A 15962-nucleotide genomic window follows, 5' to 3' on the forward strand; every position below is an offset into this window, starting at 1 on the left:
AAATGGTCTGACCTAAAACGGGAAAAGATTTTGGAATAATTAGAATGGAGATACTGCATATTCTTTAGGCAATCTTCCATAAATACCTGTTTTGTTCACAGTTAGTACAAGGTTATTGGCATAGTGTAGGTTATCAAGAAATGTTTTCAGAGTAAATACTGGGTTGCGTTGGGTTTGAAATTATATTTGTTGGTACACATCATTGAAGGTAGAGCGATAAGATTTTCATGTTGTTCAGGGAGACTAGTCTAGATGGCTGGCTAGAGTGTACTTTACCCTAAACAGTGCAGGGCACATCCTGAAAAGTTTTGTTCTTTAGGCTCCCCTTTCCTATTCTGAATCCAGGCACACGCTCTAAAAATCTTTAATCTTTTCTCCACCATTCTTTTTTTTGTATGGTGTAAGGTGTAACCCTGACAGGCTTTTTCCTCCCAAATGAACAGCCAACTGTCCCAACACTACCTGTCCCTGCTACCAAAAATGTCAATTTCAGTCATTCAGTCATTTAACCTAGTGTTCTTTTTCTGACATACCATTTGTCAGCTGACAGAAAGAGAACACTAGATTGAATAGTCTACTTTAAAAGTATTTTTAAATAAAGAGATACAGTTTAAATTTGGAATATTTGTGAATCTTCACTCCCCATGTCCTTATTTGCCATGTTATCAAGACATAGTTAACTCCTAGTTATAATAAATACAGTGCTTATCTGGTATAGATGCCACTGCTTTACAAGAGTAAAAGAACATACATGAAAGTGCTGTCCATGGGCAGCAGTTCAAGGGGTAATTTTAATTCATACTGCAGGTACACATGCACATTGTAAACTGCTTTGGTGGCTTAATGGTTATACTTTGACATTGTAGTCAAATTTGATACTCCTACCCCAACCCTCACTTTTATGCTCATTCTAGCAGGTGCTGGGAATGCTAAAAGAAGAATACATAGCCCCTTGAACAATATACTTGAAAAGTGATTACTTAAATGCAAACATGAAAGTTTCCTCTCTGCATTAAGCTAGAGTTTAGGTGCTTGGAATGATTGAAATTGACATTGTAGGTAGAAGGGCCAGATGGTGTTGAAACAGTTGGCCATCCATTTGAAAAAAAGAAGAAAATGTATGTCAGGGTTGTACTTTACACCATACACAAAAAAGAATGGTGGATAGATTAAAGATTTGACTGTTCAAAGAAAAACTCAGAAAAATACTAAGACAAAAATACAAATAATTTATTTAGTTTTAGGGATGGAAAGACGTTTTTTTTTTTTCTTTAAGCTATGAGTAAGACTTTATGGAAAGGCTTTTTGACATGACACAACTCAAATGCCATAAAAGGAAAAGATTGGTAGATTTAACTATATAAAATATTTACGGTTCTACCTTCTGAAAGACTCTACAAATAAAATTAACAATATATGGTAGAAAAGTATAAGCCTATATGGCACATAGAGGGATAATTTTTCTTACTATATCAAGTTCTCTTAGACAATAGTAGTAAATAACAAATACCCCAGTAGTCAAAGTATATGAATAGTCAATTCATGTAGAATAAGGACTGTGAAGATATGAACCCTGACTAAAAGCCTCTGCTGTAAAGACAAAACTTCTTTTAAATTCGATATAAAACAAAAGGATGAAGAGTTACAAAATGTTATGTTTTGGTAGGGCAATGAAAAAAATTAAAATATTAGAGAAAAGAATAGAGTTGAATACTGGCCATTGTTTTAGAGGTAATTGAGGAAGTGTTTTTTATATACTTGTGGGTAATTTTACTACTTTAAAGGTGGAAAAAATATTTAAGATAATGAAGCAGGTAGAGAAGGGATTCCTGCTGTTCCTGATTTAACACACAGGACTAAGCTTGTGTGGAAACTGTTAGTTTCTTCCAAGATAAGTGTTTCCTAGATAACTGAAAATCTATTGTTTTAATGCACTTTTCCTTGTGCTTCTGCACAAACATCTTTAGTATATACCTTTGGTGTCCCAATGAAGTTCACCTTTTACAGTTGGTTTGAAGCCCTTCTCTAGAGGTTTTTCAACATTATTTCTATGTGGAAATCCATTCAGAACCCAACTTCCCTGAAACTTGCTTTGGGGACTCCTTGTTGTATAGTGAAATTGTCTGAAAAGTTCGAGCGCGGTGGCTCACGCCTGTAATCCAAGCACTTTGGGAGGCCGAGTCGGGTGGGTCACCTGAGGTTGGGAGTTTGAGACTAGCCTGACCAACATGGAGAAACCCTGTCTCTACTACAAATACGAAATTAGCCTGATGTGGTGGTGCATGTCTGTAATCCCAGCTACTCTGGAGGCCAAGGCAGGAGAATCGCTTGAACCCGTGGGCGGAGTTTGCCATGAGCTGAGATCGCACCATTGCACTCCAGCGTGGGCAGCAAGAGCGAAACTCCGTCTCAAAAAAATAAGTAAATAAATAAATAACAATAAAGAAATTGAAAAAGTTCTCACCCAAGAGATAGGTCTCCTCTCCTATTTTACACATCTTTCTCTCATTTGCCATTGTAAAGTAATACCCTTAGCGGAATTATGTCTTCTGTTATTATAACCTATTTGTCTTCTTAAGGGCATGACTCAAAGAGGTCTGTAGAATCTTTTTTTTAGAGCCAGGTGAAATAACTAAATATTTTGTTGTAAGAGGAAGGAATTAATCAGGAACCTTGATTCTAGCTACTACTGGGCTATAAACAGTGATGCCAGCAAAATGTTACTTCACCTGGTGAAGTGATGCTGTTTTGAGAATTTGAAAGTAATTTTTCAGTGGATAAAGAAGTTGGCAGCACGATTTGTTACATGTGATGAAGAATTAATCAGCATAGAACTTGTATTAGCTTAAGATGGAATGGTTCTGCACAATATAAAATAACAAGTTTTCCAGTTTATTTTTATCACTGTCCTTGCTTGTTTATAATATTAGCCATATTAATTAACAGCTATTAAGCCCATTTGGTATGCTAAGCACAGTTCTAATGTTTTACATGAATTGTCTCATTTAATCTTCACATCCACATTATGATGTAGGCATCATTGTTATGTGTTTTATAGGTGTAGAAAACAGGTACAAGGAAGTTAGGTAATTTCAAAAAGTTAACATAACTGGAAAGTGGTGGTGTTAAAAATAATTTAAGGGTTTTGATTCCAGTTTTCATGCTAATTCTAGTTGACTAAAGGAAGAATACATTATCTAATTTAATCACAAACACAGCTATATGAGGAAGGATTTTTAGAGTTCTCAGAGCCTAGGTTTTCTTAAGTGCCTAAAACAATGCTTTGGTTAAGGACGATATTTATGGTAGAAATGCTTTGTTATTGCCAATTGCTTTTATCAGGATTTTGGACCTAAGTTACCTGTTGGTTGCTAAAATATTTTTAAAGACGATGAGGCATCCAAGTGCTGCTTGTTCACTTACACTTTTATTAAGTAATTGTGCACATTAATTATGGTTTAACTAAGAAGTACCAATATTAATACTTTTGTTTTTCAAAGTTTGCAAGGCTACAATCAGTTCTGAGTTGTTCAGCCTGTTTAGTGACAGTCAAAACATAAATGCTGTGCATGAAAATTTCAGCACTATGAGCAGAGGATAGAAGAGAACTAAGAGGAAGTGGATACGTTTGGAAAGTGGGTGTGTTTCCTGTTACAGACACATAGAAGAGCCTATTGCCCTTGATAATTCTGCAAAGCTATAAAGCTGGTACTTGAAAAACAGATGGTGTAAGAAACCCAAATCACAGAAAGACTCTTAAGACCAGCTTTCTCACCATGGTGACGCATTGAAACACTAAGTGTTTGAGCACATTTCACAGGATGATCCAGCTATAGAATTGACAAGATTTTGCCCTGAGATAGTTGATAGAAGCAAATATATCCTTTCTTCCATGGCATAATTTTACCTATTTACCTTTCATGTAAAATTAGCCCAAATCAGGAGTCACAACTTAACCTGTTTATATGGGTGAAACTTTCCGTATTGTGAGATGTTGTTTTTACTAGCAAAGTGACAAGAAATGAAGAATCTTCCAGAGTTTGTAACTCACAGCCTTGCTATGAAAATGATACTTCAGATATAGTGATGTGTTTATAATGTCTCCTTTTGCATAGGATAAATGCTGTATCTGCATATATATGGGCAAAATTCAAAAAACTGTTAATCATACACAGTGTATACAGACATACGTGTATTCTCATTCTCCCTCTCTCCCTCCCCGCTCCTTTCACCTGCCTCTCTCACTTCTCTTTCTTTCTTATTTCCTTTGTTTCCCAAAATGAATTCTATCTTTATTTAGCTCAGTTGAATTTTCAGCAAGTGTCTACTAATTGAGACAGACTCTACGGTTCTTTAGTGCCACTATATAACTGTATGCTCATCTCTTTCTACTCATGTCTCTGTTGTATATTTTAACTTGGGATGTTATTGCATGGTAATTAAGAATACTGGTCTAGGAATCTGACAGGTTAATGTTTTAATAACTGACCAGTAGCTTTATTCCTTCAACAAATATTTCAGTGCTTATTGTATTAGGCATTGTTTTAGGCACTTAAGAAAATCTCGGCTCTGAGAAGTTAACTGTAAAAGTCCTTCCTCATGTAGCTGTTTAGGATTTAGTGAGATAATGTATATAAATTGTTGAGCACATTGCTGGCACATTGGAATCTGTCAATTTATGTAAGCTATTTCTTATCTTCAAACCTTTTAATGACTTGGAACTCTCAAAGTGAAAAAGTAAATATGAATAGGTATAAATTAATTTTTTAAATTTTTATTTTTTTTGAGACGGAGTCTCGCTCTTGTCGCCCAGTCTGGAGTGCAGTGGCGCGATCTTGGCTTACTGCAGCCTCCGCCTCCCAGGTTCAAGTGATTCTTCTGCCTCAGCCTCCCCAGTAGCTGGGATTACAGGCGTGCGCCACCATGCCCGGCTATTTTTTGTGTTTTTATTAGAGACGGGGTTTTGCCATGTTGGCCAGGCTGTCATGAACTCCTAGCCTCAGGTGATCCACCTGCCTTGGCCTCCCAAAATGCTGGGATTACAGGCTTGAGCCACCACGCCTGGCCTAAACTGTTTTCTTGAATTAAGTTTCACAATTGACAGCCTTCATTATAACATGTCCCATGTAATTAGCATCATAACCACTATCACAAACATACTGATAAATATAGTACAGGACCCAGATTTCAGCAGCTGTTACATAGAACCGTTTGTTTTTTTTTTTCCCTGTTATCCATATTTGCCCTCCACAAATATGGATAACGGACCAAGAGTAGACTGTACTGTGTCTGCCCATACTCTAAATCATATTGCCAATCTCCTACTCATCCTGTCTCTGAGAATCCTGAGCACAGGACACCTGAGATAGCAAAAAGTCCTTCCTGTAGTAAAAGGCTTACAGAGTCGATTGGCTGGAGCGGAGTGAGAATGTGAACTCAGAAACTTTGGAATTGGGGGTACATTTTAGATTAGAGGATAGCTTGTAAAAGAAGAAGAGAGTTTTTGTGGGTCAGGAATCTGGGCATGGCTCAATTGGGTCCTCATAAGACTGTAATTAAGATATTGGTCAGAGCTACAGCCTCATCTGAAGCTTCAACTGGGGAAGCATATGCTCCCAAGCTCACTCACACAGTTGTTGACTGGACTCAGTTCCTTACTGGTGGTTGAACCGAGGACCCTAGTTTCTTCCTGGCAGTTGGCCCGAGGCTGCTCTCCGTTCCTTGCTATGTGGGCTTCTCCGGCTTGCTTCAGAGCAAGCACATGAAAAGAGCCAGATAGTGTTCTAGCTGGAAAGGAGTATTAGCAAGACGGAGTCACAGCTTTTGTAACCTAATTGCAGAAGTGACATCTCATCCCTTTTTCAGCATTCTGTTTATTAGAAGCAAGTCACTTGGTCCACCCCACACTCAAGGGGAACGGGCTACACAAGGGTACAAATAGCAGGAGTTCGTGAATCATTGGATGGCCATCTTAGAAATCTGCCTACCCCAGTGCCTTCAGTAAGCTTTAAGAGCATACAGGAGCCCTGACACCCAAAAATTAGAGAACTGCTGATCTAAATGTATGTTAAATTGGTGGAACATGTATGGGAGATATGATACCTTCCTTAAAAAGTTCTTCTCTAGGATAAGATCTTGGGCCTTGGAAGCCTGTATATGGGGAGTGCAGGTAAAATCAGGAAAGCCTCCCCTTTTTATCAACTTCAGTTTCTGGAGAGAGGGATCTTAATACTATGTAACTGTCTTCTAGCAACATCTTTTAGGAAGCAACACAACTATGACAGGAACAGTAATGAATGTTAGGAAAAATAAAAAGTCTGAGAGGCAAATAGGAGCATATTCTTACAAAGCAGAAATAAAACTTTAAAAAAAATCTGTGCCCTTCAGTGAAACTTTCTTTAAGGATCTTAGTATGTTACCTTATGGGAAACTCCAGAAGATCAACTCTAAAAATGAAATTTTGAGTAACAATTTTTAGAATGATTGTTAAAATGGCTAAAAGCAATTATGTGACTCAGATTTCTTTTTTTTGTTGTTTGAGACAGGGTCTCACTCTGTCACGCAGGCTGGAGTGCAAGTGCCATGATCACAGCTCACTGCAGCCTTGATCTCCTTGGGCTCAAGTGATCCTCCCACCTCAGCCTCCTGAGTAGCTGGGACCACAGGTGCACACTACCATGCCCGGCTAATTTCTTTTTTTTTTTTTTCCTAAGAAGTATAAACACTGAGAAACGTTTAAAATCAAATTGTAAGAAATGAAAATAATGATGATTTTCAGTGCTGACTGACATAAATGCAGTGAATTGGGCACTCGTATCTGTTAATGGAAGTGTAAACCTGTGCAGTCTTTTTGTAGTGACTTAAAACATATACCTTAAGGAAATTCCTTAAGTTTGGACAAACTATGAACAAAGGTGCTCATCTGTCTTTCATGTTAAAGAGGCAAAATTTAGAAATAACCTAAATGGAACTCTTAAATGAGCTATTATATATCTATATACTTTATGGAAGGAGTAATACTGTATTTTAACAATCATCAAAATGAAACTGACCCAGTAGTCCCGTAGACAGTTTTTTTTTTCTTTTGATAAACAGAAATTGGCCCTTCTGGTCTTAAAGCTTGAAACTTATATTTGCTTTACCTGAGTTCCTTCCTCAGGAAAGGACCCCCAGGCTCTCAAAAAGTATCAAAGAACTGAACTTGCCCAGATCATGGCATCCAGATGATGTGACTCCAGGCCCTTCATTCATCATGATTGCTTCCTTATCCCTCCTGAGTTCCTGTTTTCCCATACATAGTTACATATCTTCCCAGCTGTATAAATCCCTGATTTTAGTCTGTCAGGGAGATGGATTTGAGACTGATCTCGTCAGCTGTAGCACCCAGTTAAAGCCTTCTTTCTTGGCAATAATAGTTGTGTCAGTGATTGGCCTTCTACGTGGTGAGCAACAGGATTTAGACCGAACTGCTGGTGTTGCGTTAAGGAAAATAAAACACTAATGCTAACTAGCATTAATTGGGTATCTTCTTCATAGCAGTCTTACGAGGATAGGTACCTTTATATTTTCTATTTTATAGATGAGGAAACAGGTTTGGATTGCTGAAATAGCTTGTCCGAGATCATCCAGCTACTAAGTGTAGTGCCAGTGTACAGACTCTACACTCTTAATTTCCATAGCCTGCACTTGAAGCCATTCCTTGTGGCGCCTTCCTAATGAGAAGAGTTGTGCGGGGAGCATATACCTAAAATTTGTGTAATAAAGAGTGAAAGAATAAAATAGAAGATGAAGTTCCAAGACTCCCCTCTTTGTTTAGTGGCCTTTTAAAAATAGAAATTTAGTGATTCTTGTATCTGCTAGCACTATATGGAAGAATGGGAAACCATATCTTTGATTTCTTTTTTGCTTTTATGTTGTTAATTCTGTCAGAATTTTGTCTCTCATGGGCTAACAAAAATGAAGTGTTGCTAGATTTCTCAAAATTGAGTAGTTTATACTTTTAGTTGCTTTAGGATATAAATAAATTGGTAACTATGATCCATGTGCTATAGAGTTTAATGCTAAATATAATTTTGTAAGTAAATCAGGTTTTATATATATATGTGATTGAATTTTTTTTTTTTTTTTTTTAAACAGGTTCTCTCTCTGTCACCCAGGATGAAGTGCAGAGGTGGGATCAAGGCTCACTGCACTCTCAACCTCCTGGGCTTAAGTGGTCTTCCTGCCTCAGCTTCTCAAATAACTGAGACCAGAGGCATGTGCCACCATGCCTGGATAATTTTGTTTTATTTTGTTTTTTGTAGAGATGGTTGCCCAGGCTAGTCTCAAACTTCTGGCCTCAAGTGGTCCTCCTGCCTCGACCTCCCAAAGTGCTGTGGGATTACAAGTGTGACCTGCCACACCCAGCCTGTGATATAATTTTTATATCTCTGAATTTTAAAATGTTTGAATTTGTAAAGGATTCTTATAAAACGGCATATATTTTAATCTTTACCTAAATTTCCTCTTTACCCAACTTTTTCTTCATCCAAAGCTGCTTTTTGTTATTGTTTCAAATCTTCTGAAAATATCCATCCCCATTTGACTTTCAGTTTTGAGCTATGTAGTACTTACTAGGCTTCTATCTTCTTAGTAATTGGAACGTTGACCTGTTTATAGTTTTTTTTTTTTCTTTAATTCTGTCTATAATACAATGATCCAGTGTACATAGTATTCCATACTGTTAACTTTGGGGTAGGAATTCTGTTGGTCAGTAAGGTAAGCGGAATATGTCTTTATGACTTACTGGAAAAGACAAGAAAACCTAGCTTGACTTTTCTACATGTTTTACACATGTACTTTTGAAAAGGTATGCTTAAATATTAAACAAAAAGTACAGGTAGAATATTTATACCATGCAATCAAACCATCCACTTTTTGAATGTTTAAATTTTGCCGTGTTTAACTTTTTTAAGGTTGCATGCAGAGAGATAAAACAACAATGGATACTAGTCAGATTCTTGTAATCAGTAAGGAGGAAGTATCTTTTTCTAATAATAGAATGACTTTTGGTTTGTGAAAAGATGTGTGCAGTTAGAAGTTAATTTATTTTTCTTTACAGAGTATACAGCAGTTTTACTGCTTTTAACCCATTATCAGATTTATTTTGGAAAGACTTAGTTGTGTGAGTAATGTTCTGAATTTAAAAAAACATTGCAGAAAATTGATGTATGATTATTCTTTTGAGTACAGTGCCCTTTAAGAACTCAGTGGGTAGTTATGTTTACTTGTTTAACTGCATCACATTTATTCATGATAGACAAAACAGCAAGTTAGTAGATGAACTTAGTGGATGAATTTGCTTTGCTTTGTTGTACTTTGCAAGAAAGCACAAAACAATCATCTAAGGCTTTATCGTCTAATTTCCATCAGGTACTCTTTTACACTGATTTACATACATTACTTGACTTATTTTTAACAGCCCCCTCAACTTTAAATAGAAAAGGTAGCTCCTATCCTGGAAGAACTCACAGTTCAGTAGGGAAAGGGAAGCAAGGAGCAGGAACAGATGAGTCAACTGAAAATTATAATACCCTGTGATAAATGATGTGAAGGATATAAATCCTGTATGCTGTGGAAGTAATAGAATAGGTTCACTTAACCCAGTAGTTTGTGGGGAGGAGGGAGAGGAAGAGTAGGGGACGAGTTGGGGAAGACTTTTCAAAGAAGATCCCCAGAACTGAGGGATAATAGGAATTAGGTTGGGATAAGGGGGTTGAGGGGAATATATTCCTTGTAGTACTGAATAAACACAAGAGCATCTAAGAGCATTTCGGTCTTTTAACTACAGTAATAGGTAACATTTAATATGCAGTGCTTATTATGTGCCAGTTGCTATTCCAAGTGCTTTGTATTTCCCATATATTAACTCCTTTAATTTTCATAACAACTTTATTATGTAGGTATTATAATTATCCCCATTTTACAGATGAGGAAACTGAGGTACAGAAAGAGAAAATAACTTGTCTAGGAGCCCATGATGAGAAAGTAGAACTAGAATTTAAACCCACATTGTCTCATTTCAGAGTTTTGGCTTTTATTATGAGAAAAGTTAAATTCTGGATTGCACTGGAGGTAAGTACCTGGGGTGAAAAAACCTTTTCAATTAATTCTTCTTACTGAAACACATACATTATTTTCTTAAAATCTGAAGCAATGGATCCTATCCATTTTTTTCTGCCTCTATAGGAACGTTTGGCATCATTTATCTTCTCATCTCCAAACTTTCCCTAGTAACCAGCCCTCTTAAACTTCAGCATTCTCAAACTTCTCCTTTCTTTGTTTCCTCTAGATACCAGCCTTTTGCTTCCCCTTGTCTCCAGACTTCTTTGTAAACTCCTCTAAACTCCCTGCCTCTAGTATGTAACTTTCATTCCCTCCTCATCCCATTGAAATCTGGGTTCTAAAGAGAGATTTATGAGGAAAGTTGCTAGGCAGTGTAGGGTTATGCTGCCTTTTTGTTTTTCTAATAGTGCTTGGCAGGTCAAGGTGTAGAGGTAGGAATGGAGATGGCAGCCTTCCAGACTAGGGTCTTTGTTAGGATGTGGAACAGAAGGACAGGGAAGCAAGGGAGTGGAAAGTCTTGACAGGAATGTCATTTATGGACCCTGTGGTCTCAGTAGAATTTAGAAGGAAGTGAAGACAGGAGAGAAGTGACGGTGTAGGGGAAAGTGGAAGAGCAGGATGTATAGATGAATTGCAGAACAGCTCTTAAATGGGAATAAAAGAGTCAGACATCTGGGAGTATTGAGTGAGGTAGCATCGGGAGAGTTTAAAGTTTTAGAAGAGGAACTGTCCTGTGGGATAAATTTCAAGATCTGGTGGCCATTGGTGTGAATGACTGAAGTGACAGTCATTAGAGTTCATGCTGACTCACCTACAGTGAGGATGGGCCTTATGTGTGCAGTGGAGCACTGTGATGAGCAATGAAATAATGAAATTATTTGCAAGATGGTGTTACCTTTGCCCACTTCTTGCTGTCAGATGGCAGATACTTATTTCATTAACAGGAGTTTGTTTATTTTTGTAATTGACATTTTATTCTTGTTTGCATAGAATAATGTAAAATCTTCAGTGAAAAGGAGCAGTATCTGTAGTATCAAATTCTTTTGTATGTTATGTTTTTCAGTATATTTTCTAACATAAAACTTATATTAGCAATATTTTGACCTTTTCTGTCATTCTGGACAATCTGTTCTGGCATTTTCCTTCCAGAAAATAAGAGAAAAAAATAGGAGATGAAGAATAAATGGATGGGCACTCATCTTTAATTTTGATTGTTAGAATTGTTTAAGTTGTTAGAATTCTGGTTGTTAGAATTGTTGTAGATGTTTGGGGAACATCTGTCATGGATCAGATAGAAAAGAAAACAGTGTTTTTTGGCTTATGATTACTTTGCTTTTTGTTCTAATTTTATGTAGTTAGAATGTTACAAATATTTCTCAATTTAATTTATAGTGTTTAAATTTTAGGTAAGAATGGAAAATGATGCCTGATAACATTTTTATTCTTGAGGATGTTGCCACAGGAACATTAGAGAAAAAAAGTAATCTTGGCCGGGTGCAGTGGCTCACGCCTGTAATCCCAGCACTTTGGGAGGCTGAGGCGGGCGGATCACGAGGTCAGGAGATCGAGACCATCCTGGCTAACATGGTGAAACCCCGTCTCTACTAAAAATACAAAAAAATTAGCTGGGTGTGGTGGTGGGCGCCTGTAGTCCCAGCTGCTCGGGAGGCTGAGGCAGGAGAATGGTATGAACCCGGGAGGCAGAGCTTGCAGTGAGCCAAGATCGAACCACTGTACTCCAGCCTGGGTGACAGAGCGAGACTCCGTCTCAAAAAAGAAAAAAAAAAAGTAATCTTGTGTTTTGAGAGAATTCGTTTATTGTTGACATTCCCCTCAGAATACTACTTTGATATATACAAATTACAAAGGTAGCAATATGGTTTGTTGGTTTTCTTTAAACTTTGACATAGCTAAACCTTTAGTGGACCCTGGAGGTATTTTCTTATCAACAAAGTGGATCAAACTGACTCTGAAAAGTGGTTTCTAGTAATCTGGTAAAGAGAAGAAACATATCCTAAACATTTCAATTTTCTGATGTACTAGAGCATTGTTTTTAAAAATAGATTTTAATAACATTGTCTTCTTAATTATAAATTATTTTATTTCTTCAAATTTTGTTACCTTCCCTAATTATGCTCAATTTAGGAGGATAAATGAACACATATACACAGACTTTATTTTGCTGGAATTCTGAAAGTCTAAAAGACTTTATTTTGCTGGAATTCTAAAAGCAAAATTCTAAAAGCGAATTATTTTAGTAGTTTCAGAATTGTGTTCCTCAAGAGAACAGTGAAGATTTAACTAACAACAGTTTTGGTTAGTAACAGTGAAATTTTCTTTTTGTGAAGTGTATTATAAGAACATCTCGCTGGGCGCGGTGGCTCAAGCCTGTAATCCCAGCACTTTGGGAGGCCGAGACGGGCGGATCACTAGGTCAGGAGATCGAGACCATCCTGGCTAACACGGTGAAACCCCGTCTCTACTAAAAAATACAAAAAACTAGCCGGGGGAGGTGGCGGGCGCCTGTAGTCCCAGCTACTCAGGAGGCTGAGACAGGAGAATGGCCCGAACCCGGGAGGCGGAGCTTGCAGTGAGCTGAGATCCGGCCACTGCACTCCAGCCTGGGCGACAGAGTGAGACTCCGTCTCAAAAAAAAAAAAAAAAAAAAAGAACATCTCATATGAGTAGAACATGAGGTATTTTAGCTTTAAAGCTAATCTTGGATCAGGTGTGGTGGCTCATGCCTGTAATCCCAGCACTTTAGGAGGCAGAGGCAGGTGGATCGCTTGAGCCTAGGAGTGTGAGACCAGCCTGCTCAACATTTGAAACCCTGTCTCTATGAAAAAATACGGAAATTAGCCAGTGTGGTAGCATGCGCCTGTGGTCCCAGCTACTCAGGAGGCTGAGGTGGGAGGATTGATTGAGCCCAGGAGGTCAAGGCTGCAGTCAGCTGAAATCATGCCACTGCATTCCAGTCTGGGTGACAGACGGAGACCTTGTCATAAATAAATAAATAAATAAATAATAAATAAAATTAAGCTACTCTTGAATTCATTTGTACCTCAACTAATTAGGCCCAGTATTTGTCAAATTCATATTTTATTTTGCTGAGCATGGAGGGAAATCAAATACTTAAGTGTTTGTAGAGGTAGTTTTAGTATGTTACTGGGAAATTTTTACTTTTGACTTTCCCTCATGGTCTCTATGTATCGAGTACTAGGAAAACAGCATTTTTCTATTAAAAGACTCATACTTCTTGGAACTTCTGATCTGACACGCTGATCTTGTTTGTGTGACTATATAGGCTATGTTTAGGTTTCTTTACGTATTAGGCTTTACAAAGTAAATGAAAACACCGTATCATTTTTGTCGTCACTGAACATATGATATTACAGGTTTTATAATGGATAACGTAAAATAATTCAACTCACTGTATTTTTTGTTTCTTCTTTATACCTTTTTTTTTTTTTTTTTTTGTAAATGGAGCCTCATTCTGTCGTGCAGGCTGGAGTGCAGTGGCATGATCTTGCCTTATTGCAACCTCTGCCTCCCGGGTTCAAGCGATTCTTTTGCCTCAGCCTCCCGAGTAGCTGGAATTACAGGTGCATGCCACCATGCTTGGCTAATTTTGTGTGTGTGTGTGTGTGTGTGTGTGTATTTATTTATTTATTTATTATTTTTAAAATTTTTTTTAGTAGAGACCAGGTTTCACCGTTTTGGCCAGCCTGGTCTCGAACGCCTGACCTCAAGTGATCCACCTGCCTCGGCCTCCCAAAGTGCTGGGATTACAGGCGTGCGCCACCACCCCCAGTCTCTTCTTTATATGATTATTTAAATCAAATGTATTTCTTTTCTGAGGTCTTGGAGTTGCCCCCATGTTTCAAAATGTGTTTCCTTACCTTTTAACTCATAGAAGAATCCCTTTAAGAAGCTTTTACAAAAGAGGGCCATCCTATTTGCCATTAGGATTTTCTGAACAGACCAACAGAGAGTCTATTTGACCAGCAGACCAAACGGAGAGTATATTTGACCAACAGTCCAGGTTTCATGTGAAGAAGGAGTCACCACTAAAATACTTCTTTGAAATATTTTAAAGTGCTGGGATTACATGCGTGAGCCACTGCTCCCGGCCCAAATCTGTTTTTAATGTTAATTTTTTATTTTTTTCACTGAAAGGGAACCAGCACCCTATTAAACTCTTGTTGATAATTTGAGAACACAAACCAATTATTATCTATATTCTGAATAATTATATAGTTAAGGTATAGCTTTTATTGTATCTGGCTTTTTACTTTGTTGCAAACTCCAAACCAAAGAATGTTCATAACTGTCCCACAGTGGTGAAATGAATTAAAGTAATTCTGGTCATTAGAAAATCTTTAAATTATTTTAAGAATACATAACTGACTTTGATAACTTCTTGTTTATAACAGGTTAACGTGGATGACTAGTTTATAGCTTTGAATTTTATGTGTAATGACACTGGGAAGAAAACATGTATCCGTCTAAGGTAGCATTTCTGATATTTCTGTGCCCAAAGACTGTGCTGACCACCATTTTGCCAGAAGCTTTGAACACTGTTGACTGATTGATGTGTACTTCTAACTGAGATTTACATAATCTGATTGGACCCTTGGGTTCTTTAAAAAATGGCCTTCTTTTATCAAAATATGTGTTTATTACAATGCCTGTTTTAAAATGAGGTGGCCCAAAGAGCATACTATGATGAATTTGCTGATGAAATACTTGTGAAACTTGGACAAACCTAATTATCAAGGGACAGTTTCACTTAAGAGGGCAAAAGTTTCACTTCAAAGGAAAGCCTACTGCTCTTGCTTTTAATGGTTTGAATTATGTTTTTATCTTTCATCAGCCCAAGAGTTTGTACTTCATGGTCAGAAACAAAACTTGGAGCCTCTGTGAATCCTGTAATCATTTACTAACTCTCTTGTAGAACAAGGTGTCATTTTTTCCTACTATTATGTTTCATTCTTTATTTTTCTAGCCCCCCGCCCCACGAGAGTGAAACTTGGGATTATAATTGGTTAGTGGGTCTCTTTGTGTGTGTGTGTATTTTTTTTTGGTCTTACTCTGTCGCCCAGGCTGGAGTGCAGTGGTGCTATCTCGGCTCACTGCAACTTCTGCCTCCCAGGCTCAAGTGATCCTCCCACCTCAGCCTCCTGAATAGCTGGGACCACAGGTGCCTGCCACCACGCCTGGTTAATTTTTTCATTTTTGGTAGAGACAGGGTTTCACCATGTTGCCCAGGCTGGCCTCGAACTGTTGAGCTCAAGTGATCCACTGGCCTTGACTTCCCAAAGTACTGGGATTATAAGCCTGAGCTACCATGTCCAGCCAGAATTTTTTATTTTTTAAGAAAGAAAGTTTCTCTTAGGTCCTCCTTCCCCCACACCCCATTTTAATTTGGTGCCAGGTTTGCCTGTCTTTGTGGAGAAAAGAACAGAAATACTGGCTGAGGGAAAGTTTTTGTGTCTCTTTGCTCTAATACATATTTCATTTTTTTCTATTTGCTCCTTTCTTTTCTAATACAGGCAGGAAAAAGAGGCAACTTCAGGAATACTCAGACTCTAGCTCCATGTAGGAATTTTTATTGGTTTGTTTTTTGACTAGAATGTAGAGTGGAAGCTCTTTTGGCTGGTTTGGGTCCTTGGGCAGAATATTTCAGACTCCTGTATTATATGGTGAATTAAATTGCTTCACTGGCACTTTTTGTTTTGTAAAGCCTGTTCACACTTTATAGTTTTTGAAGAGGAAAACTTTGGATAGTGCTCTTTCAAACCAGGCAAATGCCTCCGTTTCTTTTAAAAAACCTTTGTAAAATAATATTAGTCTAACTT

The 15962-nt window shown here is 37.7% G+C and overlaps 1 protein-coding gene across 8 annotated transcripts in view; it reads left to right on the forward strand.

The window, feature by feature from the left end:
• The window catches only part of POU2F1 (POU class 2 homeobox 1), a 195989-nt gene that overhangs the window by 17692 nt on the left and 162335 nt on the right, over window positions 1–15962 (forward strand). The window contains exons 2-3 of one of the 8 annotated variants that reach the window (XM_065520705.2): window positions 8137–8170; window positions 8304–10113. The exons of the other annotated variants lie outside the window; for them this stretch is intronic. The gene's annotated coding sequence lies outside the window, so the exon portion shown is untranslated. The remainder of the gene's footprint in view (window positions 1–8136; window positions 8171–8303; window positions 10114–15962) is intronic. 8 annotated transcript variants of the gene reach the window in all.

The sequence above is a fragment of the Macaca fascicularis genome, chromosome 1, assembly GCF_037993035.2.
Source record: "Macaca fascicularis isolate 582-1 chromosome 1, T2T-MFA8v1.1".
Classification (NCBI taxonomy): domain Eukaryota; kingdom Metazoa; phylum Chordata; class Mammalia; order Primates; family Cercopithecidae; genus Macaca; species Macaca fascicularis.